The sequence below is a fragment of the Puma concolor genome, chromosome C2 (assembly GCF_028749965.1).
Source record: "Puma concolor isolate L17-30 chromosome C2, mPumCon1.1.hap2, whole genome shotgun sequence".
Lineage (NCBI taxonomy): Eukaryota > Metazoa > Chordata > Mammalia > Carnivora > Felidae > Puma > Puma concolor.
The window spans coordinates 141395901-141413983 of NC_141675.1; the positions used below are offsets into that span (position 1 = coordinate 141395901).

Here is an 18083-nt window from a genome sequence, read left to right on the forward strand (position 1 = left end):
GAGGCTGAGGTCAGATATGGATGAAGTGAGTGATGGGGGTGGGCAGAGGAACTTTCTCTCTATATGATGATGGGAGACAGGGAAGCAGAATGGTCTCTGTCAATGTTATTCATGAACCAAAATACTTTCAGAATCTCAGTTCAGTCCCAAGACCCTAACACTTCCCAAATAAAATACTTCCAACAGACAATGACAACCTGGCTTCCCAAAACATAAGAAGAAGAAGAAGAAGAAGAAGAAGAAGAAGAAGAAGAAGAAGAAGAAGAAGAAGAAGAAGAAGAAGAAGAAGAAGAAGAAGAAGAAGGAAGAGGAGGAGGAGGAGGAAGAGAAAAAGGAGGTGGGGGAGGAGAAGAAATGAGCCTGGAGCAAATGATCTTCACTACTAAGAAGTTTAAACATTCAGATTATGAAAGAAGTTATCTATAGAAGGCAGCACATATGCAAACAAAGGACTCTCATCAGACAATTGGTACATACAAATGATTACACAATTAGGGCCCAGCTAATCAGAGCCTGTAACTCATTGCAATAACTACTACTGTCCTATTCAGAGATCTGTCTTCGTTTCACTGTGCTTTGGGAGGGGGTGAATGGGAAAAATAAAGTTGAAAGGTTAATTCCCTGTAATTTGTAAACCCCATCTCTTTGACAGAGATTTTTTTAATGATTTTTTAATGTTTATTTATTTTTGAGAGAGAGAGGGGAGGCAGGGCAGAGAGAGAGAAGGAGACAGAGGATTTGAAATGGGCTCTGCACTGAGAGCAGAGAGACCTCTGTGGGCTGGAACTTGGCGATCATGCCCTGAGATCATGACCTGAGCCGACCGAAGTCAGATGCTTAACCAACTGAGCCACCCAGGCTCCCCAACCAAAAGAGATTTTAAAAAGAGAGAGAGAGAGAGAGAGAGAGAGACCACTGCTTTATCCTCTGAAGGGAAAGGCACCCCAGCATGTGAGAGTGTCACATAACACTCTCAACCAGTAACACATTTACAGAGGAAATGTGGCTGAGAAAAACCTAAGAGTTCAGATTTGAGCTTCCAAGATGTTATAAACAGTGACAGGCATAAAAATTAAATTATGACAGAAAAAAAAAAGACTTCTGATGCTTTGTGTCTGAAAAATAAAAACAAACACTATTTATTAAATCTGAACATCTTATGGAGGAAACATTTTTAACCTCGGGCATTAATTATGGTTGCGCCACTAATGGGGTCTAGAGGAAGCAGATTCAACCCGCTTCATCCCCAGGGAGAGAGCATCCACAAGTTCACAGAGTCATGCATTATCTCCATTTTATTGTCCGACAGAGTAAAGAATGAGCTGAAACCTTGTGCTACATTAAATACGCTGGCCAAGCCTGAAATGTCTATTTCTTCACCCACCATCTAAAAAGTATTATCCACTCTCAGAAACATCTCTCATATTCTTCAAGATGAGTTTAGAACAAAGCCCCCAGGAATTTATTTTTTCTCCGTGATTAATTTTTTAAGGAGTGAGACTGTAGGCTGGCTCCTAACCATTCCCTGTGATTACTGAGTTTTCTGCAGAATTTCATGAACTTATGGTGCTTTTAGCAAGATTTCTGCAATAGTAGGTAATGATGCCAGCTGCCACAATCTACGCATCATTCTCTGCAAAAAGTAATAGCAACACGTGCGGCCCTTACCTGGGAAGTCACTGGGTTGACCTGGTCAGCCTCTGGTGCACCTGAGCAGGGCTGAGGACACCAGCCAAGTCAGCGGCAACATCTGGATTCATTTGCTAGGGCTGTCGCAACAAAGTAACGCCAACTGGGTGTCTTAACAGAAATGTATTGGGGGGAAAAGGCGTCTTTTCCGCAGGATGGTTCCTCCCAAGCTTTGTGAGGGAAGGTTCAGGTCCAGGCCTTGTAGGTGGCCAACTTCTCTCTGTGTCTCCTCACATCATCTCCCCTCACGTGTGTCTCTTTCTCTGTACACAGCACTTTTAACAATAAGGACACCAGTCCAATGGATTAGGAGCCCACCCCAAGACTTCACCTTAACTAACTATATCCACAATGACCCTATTCCCAACTAAGGTCACCACCTAAGATACGGGGGATTAGGACTTACTTAATATTTCATTTGGGGGCAGATACAATTCAACCCATAACAACATCCAGGGAACAACACGCGTGCCCCAGCAAATCCCACTGTGTACTCACATGATCTCTCTATGCAAATACGGAGAGGGTGCTTAGGTCTCTTCCTCTTCTTATAAAGGTTAGAGCCCCACTCTTATGACCTCATTTAAATGGGGCGCCTGGGTGGCTTGGTCGGTTAAGCGTCCGACTTCGGCTCAGGTCATGATCTCACAGTCCGTGAGTTCGAGCCCCGCGTCGGGCTCTGTGCTGATGGCTCAGAGCCTAGAGCCCGTTTCGGATTCTGTGTCTCCCTCTCTCTCTGCTCCTCCTCTGTTCATGCTCTGTCTCTCTCTGTCTCAAAAATAAATAAACGTTTAAAAAAATTAAAAAAAAAAAGGTTAGAGCCCCACTCTTATGACCTCATTTAACCCTAGTCTCCCTCTCATAGGCCCCATTTCCTGATACACTCACATTACAGGTTAGGGCTTCAACATATGAAGGGCAGGGGGGAGGCGGGGAGGCAGGGACACACAACTCACTCCATCACAATCCCCAGTGGAAGAGACTACCATCCTCATTTTACACATGAGGAAACGAGGCACAAGAAACTTAAGCCCAGTCCCACAGCTAGAACTAGAATGAGCTGCAAGTTGGACTCCCAAAAGCCATTATTTGTCTACCATTATTGGGTGTCCCACACCATATGACTTAATATGAAAAAAGGGAAATTTAGAAGCGCTTTGCAGGTGTCTCTAACCAGCAGAGAGGTACGACGCACCCGGGTGAGGACCATGATTCCTTTCCCCACTGCCAACCGCCCTACTCTGCTCCAGATCCCGGAGGCACGGTGGATCCAGGGGGCTGGGAGGCTGTACTGCCCAGCCATGCACACGGGGCGCAGCTGGGTCTGAATCTCAGCTCTGTGACCTTACTAGGACCTAAATGTTTGACGTCTCTGTGCCTCAGGGTCCCTTGTGCAAGGAGTTTCGGAATATGGCCCGGCACACGGTAAATTTATAGATGCTTTAGAAATATTACTTGCTATCATTAAAGCCATATAAGCCTTAAGAATGAAGAATTTTTGAATGCTCCCAAGTTCCTTAACCAACTGGGGCTATCTGTAAGTTAAGGACTATGCGCTCTCTGCGTTCAGAGGTCCCAGAAACGAGTTTTTGACATCAGCTTAACCCAAACTCTTCTAAGATGTCTTCTGCACTTGGGCTGCAGATTCAAGTATGAAAGAGTCGCTCTGGGATCCAGCAGTGAGTCTGTCTTATCTACAAAGAGGCACAAATCACGTGTCGGTGAGGCTAAATCCACACCAGACCACCTCGTCTCTCTCCCTCACATGCCTCTCTTCTTCCTCAAGGTCTGAAAGTTTATTACACCAAGGCTCAAGAACGAGTTACCCAACCAGTCTTGCGGTATGCATGTGCCATGTCTTAGATCTATTTTATTCGTTTCAATCCAGGGTGTCAAATGACCTGCTCCAGGAAAATGCACCCCCCCCCCCCCCACCCTTTGGTAGGTTGGAGGAAGTCCAGAGGGAGGCAATGAAGTCCACACTCTGAAAGACTGAAGTCTCACATGCTCCAGGAATATGTTCTGGAAGTGGGAAGGGATCAGGGAAAGAATGTTGCTGAGGTCAAAATGAAAGAAGATTCGAGCCCTGTATCCTCGCATCCCCAAGTACAAATGTGGGTGATACGGGCTGTATCAAACCCCACGGATACTTCCCCAACCAAACGCTGACTCTCGAAGGGTAGAGACGGGAGGAGTCCCATGGAGGGGCCGCTTGACCACTGCTTCCTCTGTGAGGGACCCTCTTGCCTCCGCGGACTCCGTGGGGGAGGAAAAGTCTCCCATCTGCTTCCCTGCGGCTCCCTCTTCTCTCTCCTGCGCGAGGATTTTGTTAAGACACCCCTGCCACCCAGTTGCAAAAAGTAGCAACTTCCCCTCCGGCCGACTGAGCGCTCATTTGAATGCGTTTCCTTTTCATTAAGAACAAAGGTTGGAGTCCGAGCTCGGCTGCGCGGGGGCAGGAAAGTTCGCGGCGTGTGTCGAGAGAGAACACACACACACACACACCCCACACACACACACACTGACCCACGAGAAAGGGAGAGGGGAAAACACCAATCCTCGGGGCGCTGGGCTTTTTCGACTTTTCCTTTAAAAAGAAAAAAAAGTTTTCAAGCTGTAGGTTCCAAGAACAGGCAGGAGGGGGCCGAGGCGGGGGGTTTTACAGAAAAGGCGGCCGTTCGGTTATGAGTCACAAGTGGGTTATAAAAGGGTCGCACGTTCGCTGGCGCGGGCTTCCTGTGCGCGGCCGGCCACGTCGGGCCGCCTGCAGCCTCGGGACCAGAGCAGACGCGAGCGCGGGCGCAGCGCAGGCCGCCCGGGGCCGCCAGGTACGCCGACCCCGCGCCCCCGCCCGCCCTTCCGAGCCCCCCGGAGCCGCGGCCCCCGCCCCGCGCGCACGTGGCCGCCGAGCGCCCGTCGGAGGGGCGCAGTGCGCGGGGCCGCGCCCGGGAAGGGAGGCCGCTGGGGGAGGGGGGGGGGCGCCCGGAGGGCGAGGTGGGGGGGAGCGCGGGGAAGGGAGGGTGGAAGGACCCGCACGCAGCTTCTGCGCCAGCTTCCCTTGGCTGGCGGAGGCGGTAGGTCCCCGTGACCTGGCCTTGGACGAGCTTAACCAGCGGGGTGGCCAAGTGTGTGCAAAACACACTTGGAGGGACAGGGTCGATCTGAAGGGACCGCCTTCAAAACACGTGTCCTTTCTATTTTCTTTGGAAACGCAACTCATAATCGTATAGCTTAATTTTAACAAAAGTCCGAGTCCTAACTTATCAGATCCCAATGTCTGTATAATGGACGTAAGGCCATTGAACTTCGGGATTGATTTGCCCCCGTGGTGCCAGGGTACGGGGGGGGGGGGGGGGGGGGTGTTTAGTTTCTGTATTTGTTTTGTTTTGGTTTTGCGGAGCACGTTGGATATCTTTCTTTATTCTCATAAAACCCCAGGGCCCGGTCTTTCGAATTTTATATCGTCCTAAGCAGGCATATTGGGACGGTTATGAATAAAATTTAAGCTAGAATTACTGAAGCTGACGGCTGACAGAGATATAAATGAGAAGCCAGTCTTTAAAAATGAGGGGGCTGAGGCCGAGAGAGGTGAAGTTACTTCTCTGGTGCCACACAGCAAATCTAGGATTCCCCTATGATTTCAAGAGGCCGACAGTACCTAACGATGCTTGTAATTTAATTTATATTTTGCGCCAAATAGTTGAGGTTCAATGGAGATAGACTTTTCCCCTAATGTTATGTAGATGTTTCAAAGTCAAAGTCGCTCATTATCTCCGTTCATCTCCCTGAAGAAGTGCCTCTTTTATATGGCTTTAACATAATGTAGAATCTAAATGAACTAGGGCAGCCAAACTTTTAATAATCACAGGACTGATCTTTTAAAATGGGCATGTATATTTAATTGCTTATCTATGCGAACAGTGATATAAGCTACGAAGGTGACAAAGCAATTTCCTGCATATTGTCTACTCTAATAGTCATAATGATAAGAAACTGCAGGGTTAGGTGGTGTTATCCCCATTTTGTCCGTGGGGACTTGTGGCTCAGAGAATTTGTGTTTTCTCTGGTAAAGTCATTAGGTTCTTAGTGTAAAGCCTACTGTTAGGGGCAGATGTGAGATGTGGGATGTTGGGGGTTGGCCGGTGGTGGGTGGGGGACTTGGGACATGAAACCTCTCAGCTCAGGCTCCTTCCCATCATATTTTGCTGCCTCCCTGATTCCTTCCTTAGAACCACAGCGCTTTTAGTCATTACTTCTGCTGCACAGGCTACTCCGTAATGGCCTGTAATAACTGGGTTCTCTCACATGGCGGGGGCAGCTCACCTTGGCCACAGGACAGAGTTTCATCACCACACGTATTAAGAAAGAGTAACGTGAGTGCTGGCTGAGACCTACACTGTTTCAAGACCGAACAGTGGCGTTTGCACAAACTCCTACTCTGTTTTTACCTAACTATTCATATGTAAAAAGTATAACTTACTGGTTTTTAAAAGAAAAAAAAATCCGTAAATGCCACGTTCCCTAAATGGGAAGGCCATCATCACGTTCTGTCTGGGCCAGACACTGTGCTGGACGCTGGAGAGCAGTCAGCAGTGAACAAACAGCACAGCCCTACCCTCAGGAATCTTAAAAGTTGGAGGAAGGGCTAACAGTACATTGCTGGGTCAACGGCATGTAACATAAGTAGTTAAACTACTTAGGATGTGCCGTGAATTTTGTCATTCTCTACTTTCCAGTGGCATACATGGAAAATTAATAACCTTCATCTTTCTTCATAGCTCATCAGATCAGTCTTCGGTGAATCAAAAAATCCACCCCTAAAAAGCCCCCTAGGTTTCAACTTCTGAAGAGTTTTTTCATCAGCTATTTTATGTCATGACTAAGATCTACCATTCAGTCTAAAGGAGGTTTTTCATTTTAGAGCATTAGTTCTTAAGCCCCTTTTTTCCTACCTTAAATCTAATGGAAGCCATGTGTGCTTTTCTCAGAAATGTTAAGAAGCGAAAATATGCATCCTCACACACAATTTTGTATCCGTGTCAGTGGGCTCCAGCCTTCCTTGAAGCTCAGGCACAACCCTCCTGGGGTGGACTTTCCTCATCCATCCCTGTTCTAACCTGGTAGAACTTGAATAGCTTGAAAGATAGAGAGTGACGTGTGGACTCCACCTTGCACCTAGACAGGACATCTTGGTCCTTGACTCGTTGGTGTCTCTACATTTTTGTGAGTCACTAGCTGTGAATCATAGCTCAAGCTATTGATTTTAATAGCTTTACTGCTTTGGTGGTGGGCCTGCCGCCCACAGAGCAAAAGCCTGGTATTTTGGAAGAGGTACCAGCCTGAGAACCGTGGTAGGACTCTAGTCCCACCTCTGTGCAAATTCCTGTGCCTCATTCTTCTCATCTCTAAAATGGGTGGTGGGGACTGAGTCATCTCTAGAGTCCCTCAAACTGATGAAGAAATTCTGTGATTCCAGCATGATAACTTACCACTTCACTTCACTTTCATACATCTTCTAAGACAGAGCCGGACTCAGTGAATCCATATCCCCTCTGTCCAAAGAGTCAGAGTGAGTAAGCACCAGTACAATTGACTGGAGAATGTATGTTTGTCTTTCATCCATCTTACTGGCTTCAAAGCTGTCACACGTTTGCTGAGTGGGCCAGAATAAGAAAATAATGACACACTTTGTCTCAAGGAAAAATGCTAAAATTTGAAAGGCCGCTCTTTATCCCACCTTTTCTCTGACTACATCTTTCTTATATGTATATATTCCCTTTATCTCAGACTCTTAAAGAAAACAACAATGCTAATTTGTTCATTGCTGCATAAGACTCACCCGCCATAAAACACTGAAGCTGTGTCCATCAGTCTTGTCTTGGGGCTTACAAGAGTCAGGACCAAAAGCACATTTATCCTCAAATTAACACATCACACATCTGAGCAGTTCAGCATCTTCATTCATGGCTCCAAGGCGCTCTCTCGGCAGCGTGGAAGAAGAGTGAACCAAAAGGCACAATTCCCACCCGTAGACGCCGATGACATACTAGCCAGAAAAAGAGACTTCACATCGGTCAAGTGGCATGGCTTGACGTGTTGTGCCAACTCGGAATCAGGTCTGGAAAATAATACCCACATGCGGGCAGATGGGGTTAAGGCAAAGGCAGAAAGGTTAGTGAAGAATATCACACAGCTCATGTGATCAAGTTGTGAAGCTGATGTTTGCAGAAGTGAATGACATTCAGCGGCATTTACGCAATTCTCCATGATGAGAATGCTGTACACACGGTGTAAGTTCCTGGCTGTCCTAACGAAGTGCTGTGCTCCTTTATGTTGTTCAGCCACTGTGGGGCCAGCATAGTGGTTCAGAGCATGGACACCGGTGGCAGATTGCTCGAGTTTGTATTCTAGCGGCACCGCTGCTTACCCACGCTTTAGCCTTGGGCAAATGACTTCACTTGCCTGAGCCCCAGTGCCACCAGGGATAAATGGAGAGGATGATAAAAGTCATTCCTAAGGCTGCTATGAGGAAGAAGAAGTCAAACGAGTGCATGGCCCAGAGACCCATAGAAGTGTTTGCACTTAGCGTGCATACGTGTGTGATCTTGCGTATTTCAAGAAACCAATTTGGAAAGTGAGATACAAAAACAGTCCGAAAGAGTGAGGTATGTAGGTACAAAATGGCCTCTAGAAGTTCTTGACAAGGTTGTTCGGTTTTGATGGGTTTTTAACAGTTTCATAATACATTTTTTTCCCTCCGTAGCCCCGAGAAACTCATAAAACACTTTGGAAAATTGCTTCCACGGAAACATTTTGGCGTACCTTTATGATTCAAAGATTAGAATACCAAAGGATGATTTTCCTCTGACTTGTATGTGTTTGTTGCTAGCCTCTAATTTAGGGGATGACTCAACCATGCAGTTGTAAATGTATCTTGTACTTTTCAAACGGCCAGGGCAGCAGGCGGCACATAGCCAGGTAATTCCAGGGACTCAGCAGGTATTCGTGACCGATGTCCTTAGTACCGCAGCTAACATCCATTGAGCCCTGAGTGTGAGCCTAGCGCCCACCCTCAATGCTTTATGGCCATTGTGTCACTTCATCTTCACAACGACCTTCTGAACAGGTTCTATCATTATCTCCATTTTTAAAGAAGCAGCTAACACAGAGTTTAGTTAAATTGCCGAACACCGCACAGCTAGGACCATTGCTGTGGTCAGGAACGGAACGCAGGCAGGTTGAAAACAACAGACCAATAACACGCCTCGACCTTTCACTTTGAGACATTAATTGTTAACATTTGCCACATTTGCCTTCTTTCTCTCTGTGCCTGTCCGTCTGCCTATCTCTCTCTGTCTCTACGAAGACCTGGCATCTCACCTCTAGATGCTTGGGCACTTATCTCCTAATAAGGGCACACCCCTACCAACAATGAAAACACGTATTATGACATCCAAGTGTGGTTTTAAAACACAGGAATGGAACCTAGTTTCTACCCACAACTTCAGATTATTTCTGGTAGCATTCTCCAGCTTTATCCTATAATGATTATACTTTGTGGACTCAGTTCCAAGCCTCAAATCCGCTAAATGTGAGTTACTAATGCGGAAAAGCAACAGACCTCCTTAATACATTTCCGCATTCATAAACTGCCACTACGCCAGTTCTCCAAGAATCTGCGTTAGTTCAGTCATGCCCCAGGGCCAAAGCCAAAGCGAGTGTGCAGACAGAAATACCTCTGGAGCATCTCAGGGGTTTACCCAACAGCATGTACTGTCAGTCATGTATCAAGCACTGAGATAGGACCCAGTCTCTGCCCTCAAGTATACCTCAGAAGAGACAAGAAGAAATCATCCCAGCGTAGTGTGAAAACAGCTTTGATGGAGGTCAGAACCAGGACTAACCGTCTTGGGGGAGGCAGTGAGGAAGGGTCGCACCGGGCACTGAAGAGGGCCCAGGCTCCAAGAATTTGCTCCGTGAGAGAAGAACTAAGAAGAAGAAGGCAAGGCGGGCGAGTCCATATCCTAGGAGCAATTGGAAGTAGGTGTCCTAGTGCCTAAGTGTACGTGCGAAATGACATCTGCAGAGGACATCTTGGGGAGCATCAAATACGACCCTCATTTGGTACGTGAAGACGTTGCGTAAAATACCGCGGGGCTGTAAGTAGGGGATGGGATGGTGTTTGCTGTGTAACAGGGTCTTGCCATACATCATGAGAAAACTGATTTTTAAGCAGGCAAAAACCAAGCCTCTTGTTCCCCACAAACTCCATCAGTTTGTCTCACATCCTTCCCAGGACACAAATTCTTCCTTGTGTGGGGCCATCGCTGTGTGTAGAAATAGAAAAGAGGACTTTTCTTGCGAGGAAGTCCACGTAAGTGACAAACAGGTTGCACATAGTAAGTTCCAAAGGAGGCATTTTATTGACGTTCCACGTTGGGAATAAATACAGTGAATTCAAGGGCACAGAGAAGGTCTCTGGAGGAGGAGACTCTTCCGAGGATGACAGAGCATGCCAGAGTTGACAACTGCCATCACGTTTCCTTTCTCTGGAGGGAGATGGGGATAGAGAGGGGAGCAAGGATATTGAAAATAAATTACAAACAAAGAAAATGATTATCAAGATTCTCTTATGGAAGTATGATATTAAAAAGTTTAAGTGGTTAGGCACGTGGAAAAACCTTTGAGTACTTATGAAGTAAGAATGAATGGCCGTGATTTAAAGAGAAAGAATGCGTCTCCCCCCATCCCAAGCTGTCTCCTTCCTGCTCCTTGTTTTCATCCATGTTTGCTTAGTAACATATTCCCCAAGTTTGGGGCTGGCAGCTGAGCCAGTGTGAGGTCCGGTGTTGAGACACTGGTTCAGGACAGGAGGGGAGGGGACTCATGCTGGCTCTGGACCCACTTCTGCTTACGCTACAGAATGGCTCTGGGGGCAGATACTTCTAACCTGTTTTTTTCCCCACATCCTTATCTGAAAAAGTGAAGGTATTAATCACTGTCTGTAATAAAAATCTATTGGGAAGGCTGCTTAGCTTGTACATAAGATCCACAAGTGGTTTCAGTGAAATTTTCTGGTTTTAAAATTGGGAAAAGCAGAGTAATCCTCTAAGGTCCAGATTCTTTCTCATTTGTACATTCACAGTTAAAACGGCCACTCAATATGATGTTTCCATAGTGATCCTGTGAATTCCACACTGGCTGTCTTCTGAGACAGTGCAAAAGTATGTCAGGCTTAGTTTTATGTGTTAATATCATTACTGGCATATATCTTTAAAAACATTCATTTTCTGGATTTCAAAATACAGAAAGGTATGTTGTATTACAGCTGTTTCACATGCAAACCCGCCTTTTCAAGAAGGAGCCCTTATTTGGCAAATAGCAGGTATTTGCCTTACAGGATCCATAATTAGAAGTATCAAGGGATGCTAGATTTTTGTGAAAATAGGTGAAAGAAAATATCATGACCTAGAGAGTTGATGATCATTTTTTCCCCAGCAATGACTTCTATAGGGAGTTTTTCTTAAATGTAAGAAAAAAGTTAATAATATGAAGAGTAATTTTACCATTCACCCGGAGGTCAGGATATGGATGACACTTACAGACCACGCATTTTACTTTTAGAAGATGCATTTGTGTGCTTTTGAAGACATGGACCCCCATCACTGACCATCTCAATCAGTAGCAAGCCACACGGTCAACCCCTTTTTACTGAGGGAATTCATGTGAATTCGAGAGGAAACATAATATTCTTTGGCCCGTTTCCTGACAGCACAGAAGTTGCCTTCGCTTCTCATTTGCTGAGATGTAACACAGAATGATCATATGCTACAGAACACATACGATTAAACATTGCACACACGTAAAAAAAAAAAAAACAGTTTAGAAAACCATTCCTGTGAATATTTCTTTTTTCACAATATTAAAGGTCTGTGTGAGGAATTACTAAGATGGTACACTTTTCTAGGAAATTTTAGACCATGTAGGAAATTCAGACACAGAGGACTGAACTAAAACTCAAGCAGCACTGCTTCAGGTACTCAATTGGTGACTGTTTCATGCCGGACGGGAAAAGGATGAGCTCTTGAACTGGTGGGAGTACATCATCATCTTTCCTCTAAATCATTCTTCATCCCCATTAAAACTTACCCACCCTGAGTCCTCTCTTCTCAGTTCTTGATCTCTGCTTTCAAAGATGACTAGCTAACCAACCCACTAAATAAGTCCAAGTTCCAGTGCCAATGAGAGGGGCTTCTCCCTCTCCAGATACTTCCTTTCCATTTCAAGAACAGCTTACCTGAAACCCTACCTGGCACCTTGCTTCTCCCGCCCAAAGGACATGGTTCGAATGGTAAGAAATGCAGGCGGAGTGGAAGGAAAGCGAGGCACTATGACAGATGTGGCATTTTTAGAGGGGAAGGTCTTTGAGGACCCGTGTTTTCAACCACCTTCATCTTCTGACCTTAGGTCAAAAAGGTAATCAAGAAATTGTCACTGTAAAGATTAACTACGACAGGTCCAAATTTTCTCGGGTCCTTGATCCTTACATACCTGCATTAATCTTCACTGCTTACTTTCATGACCTGAGCCAAAACAGCAATTTCAGAATATAGAGAATCAGCGTGAGTTCTGGTGGGAAAGCCAGACAACGCTCTCTTACGCAGTTGTATACTAGTCACTTCTAGCGATCGGATCCCAATATGGATCCACATTGAATGCCATCTTAATGATTATGTTTTTCCCTGGTGTATAAGAAAATGGGAAATACTTAACGTATCTAGATTTAATCATTTTAATTTTCGAACGCCTAATTACTTTTCACCCATTAAGATGGCTTTGGACTAGAATTTGCCCTTACTGCTATATCAATACAGGATCCTGCCTTTCAGTAGCAATTCATGTATATTCACTTTTTGACAACAAATTAATAGTTTCCAAGTATTTGCACATTTCAGGATGAATCAACTCATGATGGCTTAGTTATGAAATTCAACCACGTGACTCTTTTAAAAGAAAACTTTATGGCATGCAGTTCTTCTGGTATGCAAAAATTAAGTAGTTGGTACTGGGAATAAGAAAAATGGGGAAATATAGAGATATATAAAATTATGGAAGGATATGTCATGATTCATTATGAGAAGAGATCCTTAGTGACAAACTTAGGATATATTCTGCTCTGAATACAAAGCTGATAACGTCTTTCCTGGCAAATGAGTAAGGTAAGAATGAAAGGATCAGGGCGTGCCTGGCTGGCTCAGTTGGTAGAGCATGCGACTCTTGATCTCAGAGTCGTGAGTTTGAGCCCCAACTTGGGTGCAGAGTTTACTTAAAAAAAAAAAAAAAAAAAAAAAGTATATACTGAAATGACATGGCCCTCCTCCAGAAAAAAAAAGAAAAAAGTCATTCTCAGAAAAAGCATAATTTAAGGAAAAATTTCCCAGAATGCACCCTTCAGAGACACCTCTGGTAATGCCTTACCAGAGAGGAAAAATAGGCCTGCCATATGATAAAAGGTATCCAGTATTATTATTTATCTAGTACATATCCAGGACTTCATCTTGGTAGATTTTTTATCCAAGGTGAGAAGGGATGGTTTTGACAATGACTAACAAATTCTCCAAAGTACTAGATTTAGCCTGGAACCTATATCATTATTCAAAAGATGTTCAGTGGTAAAGCTTATCTTGACAATGGATGTGGGCCTGAAAGTATTGTGGAGTGAGGGAGTTTGAGGTAGGTTTTCAGAATGACCCTAGTGAAGACTCTATTTTGAGTGAGCCATATAAATTGCTCTTGTATCGCTATACATTGGAAATCATGCTTGTCGCATTCTTATCAAATGCTTAGTGGCTGGGGGCTGTCGATGGCTGGGTCTATCACTGTGTCTAATTCTTCTCCTGCCAGTGGGGTGACTATACTGGTGCCAGAAAGGGCCACTTCACTCCTCATTGCCTCATGACAGCATCTTCTGCCCAGTGTCTTGGCTATTAGACTAACCTTTGTTGTCTGTGGTCACTAGTTTCCACTCAGACACGGAGCAATTCTGGAAAACGGTGGAAGGCAGAAAACTTCAGTTGTTGGTTAATTTGGTTAAGAAGCCTGGTCAAAAACACTGGAAGTGAGCATCACTTCCACACTAATGGGCCTTCTGGCCAATCGAACATCTAAAAGTCTATTGAATATACTTCTTAGGCCATTCTAAGATATTTTCTCCTTTAGTCTGTATACTGGGGTTAATGTTTTTCACCTCTCCTTGGGTTTTAAGTGAAATTTCAGACTGTGTAGTGTAATTAGACAAACTGTGCCTGAGAAGTCTGTCTAGATACACAATAGCACAGTTTGTGTTTGAGCACTGAGAACAAAAGACCTATGTGACCCTTTTCACTTCGGCATACTTTTCAAGTTTGAACCAATAAAAAAAAAAAGATGTTAGAATGTTTACTATAGTATAGCACATTGTGAACAACTGGTCACTTTTCTGAGCACTGTAATCAGGCAATCTGTTTAAAAAAAAAGATGAAAGAGAAAAAAATCCAATTATTATACTACATGTATTTTAATACCTGTGATCAGATGTCACCTTTAGAGAATAGAAAAATTTATGGGTAGAACAAGATGCAAACAATTTACCTTAAATTTGAATTAGACATAACTCTTTAAGAAACGGTTGAATTATATTGGTTGGAGAGGAACCAACATTGGGATATTAACATGTATTGAGTATTTACTGTATCTAAGGCACTGTGGATAGGGGGAAAAGGTTATTTTTATAATCTTTATTGACCGAAAATCTGTAAAAATGAATTAAAATCCTGAATTGGCATCATTGTTTAGAGCTCTTCATCCTTAAGTTAATTCATCTCAAAAAACAGCAAAGTTAAGAAAAAAAAATTACTATCAGTAAGAATGATATATTTCCTTGGTTTGGAAATTTCCAAACCACGGTATTCTGCTCTGTCAAAATACATTCATTGGGGAATTTTTAACTTTATACATTTCTTTTGAACTTAATCACAGTTTTACATCTAGCTGGTTTCATGATGAAATAAAGGAGAAGGTGATTCCCCTCTTGCACAGAAGAGACCACATGCTTGAATGGTACTCTAACTTCTAGGTTCTGCTATAGTAACACCGAAACCAGAAGCTTGTGGGAGAAATGTCACTTTATCTGAGAGAGTAAAATCAGACTCCAACAGGAAGTAGCAAATTCATCTTTGTCTTTTTTTAATCCACTCCTTGCTGAAGACAAGAAGTTTGAGAAACAGCACTTTTAAGTCATACTTCCTTTACGTAGATCAAAAACCAAAGCCGCCGGGTAGCGCTTTGGCCACAGGAATCTCTAAATAGCAGATGGGGCCATTTTATGATGGATTCATTTATAGGAGAGATCCCCACTGCGTGCACCATATCTCTTGGAAAAAATAAAGGTAAAGCCTCAAGTGTTTACCACGAATAAAATTCTAGCCTGAACTCAACCTTTACAAATTAGGCTAATTCGGTTTTAATTCTTACAAATCAGAAAGTACTATGTTGAATATTTTGGCCCTTTACTTAAATCATCTAGTTCCCAGGTAAAACATAAATCAAAAAAGATAGTACTATCAGAATTCAGAATCCCCTGTTTGCATTTTAGCATTTGGCAACTTTTGAAGAGTTGTTTTGTTTTGTTTCAAAAGAAGATGATACCTGTGCATAAACAATTCACAACTACAGAATAGAATTTAAAACATATTTTTTTAGACAGAGATAGAGAGAAAGAGAGAGAGAGAAAGCAGGGGGCCGGCAAAGGGAGAGAGAGAGAGACACAGAGAGAGAGAGAATCCTAAGCAGGCTCCATACTCAGTGTGGAACCCACCCCCCTGGATTCATGACCTGAGCCAAAATCAAGAGTCAGATGCTCAACCAACTAAGCTACCCAGGCACCCCAAACCATAAATTTACAAATAGTCTTCAGACAGTAGTCTTACAAATAGGTAAACATGTCTTGTGATTGCCAATTTCTCTAGCCTATCCAACAAATTACTTGCGAGGATTTCATGAGCTAACTCTCTCCCTTAAAAAGAAAATAAAGGCCATTTTTGCTCTCAGACTTCTATTCCCTCACTCCAGCATTAGAACTGCATGTGCACACACAACCATTTCTCTCTCTCTTGCAGGTGGCGCAGACCAGGAAGGGGAAATCTGTGGTTTAAATTCTTTATGCCTCATCCCCTGAATGCTCGAGGCTTGCTGTAGGCTGTATGCTGTTAATGCTAATCGTGATAGGGGTTTTTACCTCCGACTGACTCCTACATGTTAGCATTAACAGGGTATGATGCCTGTTACTAGCATTCGCATGGAACAAATTGCTGCCGTGGGAGGACGACAAAGAAGCATGAGTCACCCCGCTGGATAAACTTAAGACATCAAGCTGTCTTATTTTCTGTTAATCATGATCTGGTCACCAGGACGTTCCTTCCACCTTAAATTAAGTTTTAAGAGAGTAATGTCATTTAAAAGATTGATCAGCAGCATTCTGAACGCAAGCATTTTTACTTCAATCCTCAAGCCCCCATTTTTGTATCTTTTAGTGGAAAACGTATTCGTGTCATTTTTTAATTCAGAGTTATGGTTTATTCATCGTAACTGTCCATAAGTACTTTTCATAACTGCCCTGGAAGAAATATGGACTAAACCCGTTCTGCAAGAAATTTCTAGAATATCTTTGTAGTTAAAACTTAGAAGGACTGCTCCTCTCCAGTTACATCATGGATGGTCTGGCAACATTTTTAAACAGAAAAGTTGGTATTATTTTCCCCCTTGTTTAACAATTTTCTTTTTTTATTTTTTTTTCATATTTATTTGTGTGTGAGAGAGAGAGAGAGCAGGAGTTGGGGAGGAGCAGAGAGAGACGGAGACACAGAATGTGAAGCAGTCTCTAGGCTCTGAGCTGTCAGCACAGAGCCCAACTCGGGGCTCGAACTCACGAACCATGAGATCGTGACCTGAGCCGAAGTCAGACGCTTAACCTACTAAGCCACCCAGGTGCCCCGACAATTTTCTATTCACAACTCTAAAGTTAGCACTTCAAAAAAAATTTTTAAATAAAGTTAGGACTTTTATTTGAAACTTAAGAGAGAATGGAAAGGCTGTGACCATGAATTTGTTTTTTAAAAATGAAATATTTTTAAAAAATGAAATATTTTCCCAATTCGCATGGTAAATGATGTCTGAGAGACAACCCCTGTCTTTTCCCTACAAGATACAAAGACTTAATTTTAAAAATTTCGTATTTGAAATTAAGTCCCAAATCTAGGTTCAAGCATAATAGTTTGGCCACATAATAATGTCGTGGGGTCAGAGAATCCACTTTTCCTCTCTAAGCCTGTTTTTTTACCCACAGAATGCAGCTGACACTTCACAAGGTTGGTGTGAGTCTTACACGGAATAGAGAACTATTTTGAAAAAGACGAAGCATTACATTAATGTTACAGTAAAATTAATCCAAGAACTAGTCCCCCACCTTCCTGACTTTGTTAGAGAAAAGCTAATGATTTAATTTACAGATTTTTTCAGGTTTGGATTTCCATGCAGTTTTTTTTTTTTCCCCATAATTGACTATATCATTTACAAATAAATAGTTAATTGTAATTGTGAGCCTATTGAATGTATACTGGTATTAGCGACTTCTCAACATTTTGTCAAACAGTTATGCACTGTAACCAAATAAATCTCTTTTAGCCCTTAGTTGATTTAAAATCATGTTTCATTTATGGCCTTTTTTCTTTTGCAAAGTACAAGCTGTAACTTCAGAAGTCATTCACACCAAAAAAAAAAAAAAAAGACAATGGGAAAAAATTATGAGAATACCAAAGGAACAGCCATGACCCCTAGGACATGGTATTGTCCTCTGAGGGCATCCCCTCAGCCTAGCCCACATTTGTGGTCAAGCTCTTGTCCTGCCAAGATCAATTTCTCCTCTTAGCCCTTGGAACGAACCTCTAGTTCCATGGAGCTCCGAAGTAGGCACGTCACATTCAAGGGTGTTTTTTCAGACTGTGCATCTTATTTACACTGCTTATCTCGTAAAAGGAGTCCTTGTTTTGAGTCCCAATTCTCCAAAACCCTGCTTGCTGCCTACAGCCAGAATGTTAGGCATGTTATAGCCTGATCAGGTATCCTTTTCCTGCTGTTCTAATGAAAAGCTATGAACACCAAAAAGGCAGCTTGAGAAAAACTGTGCTGTGAAATGCTTTATTTGAAGAGCACTAGACTACATGAAACTTGGGTGAGTTCCTTAATCTCTGTAGGCCTCAATTTTCTCACCAGTAAAGACTGTTTCTCACGACTGTTTCAGAAGGACAGTGGGCTTAAGTGAGATAGCGCGTATAAAGTGCACGATGTCTGTTACGCAA

At 43.3% G+C, this 18083-nt stretch overlaps 1 pseudogene; it reads left to right on the forward strand.

Moving 5' to 3' along the window:
- Positions 1 to 4088: 4088 nt before the first annotated feature.
- LOC147577557 (uncharacterized) lies at positions 4089 to 17427 on the forward strand (annotated as a pseudogene).
- The last annotated feature ends 656 nt before the right edge of the window (positions 17428 to 18083 follow it).